Here is a 4,993-nt window from a genome sequence, read left to right as displayed (position 1 = left end):
AATTGGTATTATTAGAACTTGAGATGTGGAATAAAATATATGATATGGTATTTTGTTTGGAATTGAGTTATTTGATTGGAATTGGTCAAAATGGTGGATTGGTGGATTGTGAATTTAATGAGAATGTTGAAAATATATGTTGAGGAGGCTTGAGGTTGATTTTGGTAAGTTTTGGTTGGATTTGAAAAGGTTTGAAATTGGTTTGTGTTGAAAATCTAGTTTTTTTTGGTTTTTATGAAAGTTGTGATTTTTGTCTACTTTGACGGAGCATAACTTAGTCTCCAGATCCTCGATTTGTATCAAACTTGTTTAGAATGAAATTGGATATGAGATGTTTATGCCGTTCGAAGAACGGGTGGAAAATGATTTGAAACAAAAAAGTTATGCCTGTCGGAAGTTTGGGGTTTGAAAATGTAATCCTGCAACTTTTTAAACTTAGTAAATTTTTTGGTAAAACGTACTCCGACGCACACGCATGGCCGACGCGCACGCGTCACCCACGATTTTTACTCTTTCACACGTGCGCTTGGCCGACACGTACACGTCGTTGTATTGATACAGGTGCGTGGTATAAATTCTAGAGAGTTGTGATGGTAGCGTGCTGGTTTTGTGCGAGGAGCACAAAACGCATCCACGCGTACGCGTGGCTGACGTGCTCGCGTCACCCTGCCTCTCTACTTTCCACGCGTGCGCATGGGCGATGCTTATGCATCACCCGCTTTTCTCCGCTTCCCACGCGTGCGCGTGGACGACGTGCACGCGTGACCATGTTTTCAGCAAAAGTTGATTTTTGAGTTTTTAAAGCCGAATTTCAGACTTCTAAGCCTCCATTTTCATCCTTTAAGTCCTAAATTTGTATAGTATGCCTAGTAATGAGAAGGGACTAGGAAATGTGATAACTTATTGATGAAGAAAGGCTTGGAGCAATGAATTGTGATTGAGGAAGTGCAGAAATGATGGTCTGGAAATGAATGTGATGTGTGACCCCAGGTAGTAGGTAGTGGCTTATCCACTTGCTCTGGGTATGAGATGGGGAAGGAGAATTATGATAAATGAGTTTAATTATGGAGTTTTGAATGAATGTATTTGTGATGCCTGGGTAGTAGCAAGGGATGTGGTTTGTCCCGCTTGCTCCGGGTCATTGTTTGAGAATTGGTATAATGAAAAGTGATTATGAATGAATATGTATTTGTGATACCTGGGTAGTAGCAAGGGTCGTGGTTCATTTCGCTTGCTCCGGGTCATTGTTTGAGAATTGGTAATAATGAAGAGTGATTATGAATGAATGTGGTAAATGAATAATGATGGAAAATGTTGAATGTGAGTAAACCAGAATGTCACGCTTCCGGCTGCGCTACTCTGATAGCAAGAAGTATTACGATTACTTTATATACTTAATATTAAAATAGGAGCCTATGACCTGACACCGTATCGCTGATTTTCTTGAAAACCAGAAATAAATATTTTACCTTAAAAAAGAACAAACAGGCATAGATTCATATACAAGACTTCTTACATAATAGCTTATAATGTAATTTACATATAAAACATACAACTCCTATTCCTCTTATAAAATTGTAATAACAAAGATGAGGGAAGAAAAATTATCTAATTAATACAATATCATATAAACCAAAGCGCAGTATAACTCTTCATAATGCTTCTTCATCCGGTTCCTGAAAAGGTAAAGCTGTAGGGGGTGAGAACCTAACCAGACGGTCTCACCATGGAGTTTCAGAATTGTCATAAGAAGATATTTAATAAGAAAACTGTTTTCAAGCTCAGTGATTATCATTGCTTTATGAATCCTTTTAAAAACCAATAGCTAATCGTTCAAAACCTTTTCAAAGAAACAATGTTTAACCCTTCAGAAATCCAAAACCTTTCTTTCATTATAAGAAAATATCAATCAAAAACCAATCATGCAATCAATCAACAAAATCATCAATTCAGCACCAAAGTTCATTCTCAAATGTAGCACACCAGGACAAACACAGGCAAGACAGACAAGGAAAGCACAGGTTTAGGTAGCCATTACAGCAAATAGTTCAGGTAGCAGTTAAGAACAGTTCAACAATTAGGCAAACCAAAACAAATTCAAACTCAAGCAAAGTATACAAATGCATATGATGCATGCATGTCCTATGGCTGATGAGCTCATCTGTCGGTTATCCAGCCAACCCGACAAGTCCAAAAACTTTAGACTGTCCCCCGATGCGCATCTCCATGAGTCTATGCATAGCTTTTTTCTCAAATAATCAATATTGCTCAATGGGGGTAACATTCCTGGGAATTTATAGTGCCCGGTCACCCTTACGTCGTAGGGTCAACAGAGTATCAAGTTTTCAACCTGGTATACGTGGTGGCAAGCTACGACACTTTATCCAGGGAATCTCGTATCTCAGATAATTCAAATTCATAAGCCATATGAATAATTCAAAGATCATATCTCAACATTCTCAATCCATATCTCAACATTCTCAACATTCTCAACATCATTATCATTCATCAATCCATATCTCATTTCCAAATTCATTCAAAAACCATATTTCAAAGAAAATCATCATCATCCTTCTTTCCATTCCGTTCATTAACAATCTCAATTCAAAACATAATTCTTTCTTTGATAAATAAATCAATCTTAAAACATATAATGTTTAAAAACAATCTTTTTAATTAATTACTTCAAATGAAACTTCCAATTTTATAAAATTTTGGCAGCATCTCCTTTAAAACTCGGACTCTGCCACCCTTTTTGGGTCCCATTCAGACATTCCTCAAACCCTTTCTTAACCATTTCCAAATCTCAATCATTTTCCAAAATTCAACCAGTTCCAATATCAAATTATTTTCAAATCAGACCAATTCTAATAATAAAAATCTTTTTAAAATCAAACCAGTTCAAGTATTAAATCATTTATAAAATCAGACCAACTCAAAATCAAACCGCTTTAACTCCAAACCAAGAAAAACCACTTTTCATAATAATCAAGTAAATAACTTTTCAAACCCATTTCTTATCAACAATCGTACATCACTCAAGTAATCAAACAACCACATCCACAAGACAAACATAATCACATAAATATATTTTTGTATCAATATCTATTTATAACAACTCTGTAATATAAAATAACTTTTAAGAAAACCCCTACCTCGTTCGCGATTCAACTACACGACAAACTGCATTTCTATTCTTATTCCACACAACAACATCAATACCGACCCTCCCTGCAACGTAGCCTTAGCTCAATACTAAAACATTAATGTCACGTAAACTCAATAATCAATAACATCACAGCAACTAAAAGAGTTTGGAACAAGGAATGACTTACTCGGCTTACGAATAATCGAGAAAGCAGAGCAATAGCAGCTCCGGTGACGACGCAGCACCTTGATGCTGTATGCAACAGCCATAGAACTTAGCAATCAAGACCCGTAACTCGATCCTATGACACGAAGACCTTAGATCCTCAAACAACCTAAAATAGAAATACTAATTTATAGGTTTCGGAATGCATTGCTTATCCAAACAAGGACGAACGGCTGAACTGAAATAACGGTAACTCCGATGGTGGTTCCAGTGATCATTGCCATGTTCCCAGTGACCCGAACGGCAGCAACAACGGTGCAGCAGTTCAGAACAACAAGCAGCGGCGGCAGATAACTGAAATAAACATGCAGTGATGATAAAGGTTCCCGGAATCCAAAAGAATAGAAGCCAAACTTAAAATCCTTACCGGTAGTGCGCACTCTGGCGACGACAGCGGGGTTTCGAGCTGCAGAACCGGCGGTGGCTGGTGCGGGTCTCTCCTTTCTCTCCTCTTCTCCCGTGCTTTCTCTCTCTCTCACTCTATGTGACCCGACGACTTCTCTCTCGACGACACGGCGGCGGCAGACACGGCTAGGAAATGCGACGATCGTCGCTGGCTTCGCATTGGACGGCGGCGACAGGAAAGGCGAGCAGCGGCAACGAAGGCGTGACGGTTCCAAGCCCGCGACCTCCCTTCACTCGCAAGTCATCCCACTTCGCGATGTCAACAGAGACGGCGAGCAGAAGCAGCAGCTTCCTGGACGACGGTGGCGGCGCAAGCAGCAGGACGCAGCGGCAGCGGCGGTCCGCAATGATGGTGCGACCTCCTCCACCGGCGCTCCCCTCTCTCGGATCTCCCTTCCCCTGTTTCCCTGTTTCCCTCTTTCTTTCTTTCATTCTTTTTCTTTTTTCCCTTTCTGTCCGAAGCTTTCTTTCCTTCATTCTTTTCTTTCTTTCTTTCTTTCTTTCTTTCTTTTTTCTTTTTTGCTTTCTACTGTTGCTACCGTATATGTTGTTAGAAAGAGGAAACAAGGGTGGCTAGGGTAGATTAGAAGGGATTAGGGATTATTGTCTCAATTAGGGTTTTATTTTGGAATTTAGAGTTAGGGTAAAATTCATATGAGTAATATAACAATTTTATAAAATTAAGAGTAATAGGATAATTGAAAACCTATTTTAATCCAACACTATTATTTATTAAAAATACTATTTAACTATCAATTTACAAATTATTCTCAAATAAATAATTCTAATTCGATAACTATAGATAATATAATTAATTTTCTTTACTCATAAAAATTAAAGTATTAATTTCTAAAATTACAATTATTTAAATCAAATCATGTAAATTCTTATTATTTTACGAATCCTAAACTTTATAATTTAAATATAAAAATTACCCAATAATTGTAAAATTAGATAAAATTTCTAATTTAATTATCAAAACTTGATTTAGTTAGCTTTAATAAAATAATTTCCGAAATTAAAATCTTTAATGAATAAATAAATTAAAATTAGCTCATAATAAGATTTTCCGAAAATTCTGAGTCTTACAATGAATGAATATGTATTTTTGATACTTGAGTAGTAGCAAGGGTCGTGGTTCATTCCGCTTGCTCCGGGTCATTGTTTGAGAATTGGTAATAATGAAGAGTGATTATGAATGAATGTGGTAAATGA

This window comes from Arachis hypogaea, chromosome 13 (genome assembly GCF_003086295.3).
Source record: "Arachis hypogaea cultivar Tifrunner chromosome 13, arahy.Tifrunner.gnm2.J5K5, whole genome shotgun sequence".
Classification (NCBI taxonomy): domain Eukaryota; kingdom Viridiplantae; phylum Streptophyta; class Magnoliopsida; order Fabales; family Fabaceae; genus Arachis; species Arachis hypogaea.
Note: the sequence above shows the minus strand (reverse complement) of the source record.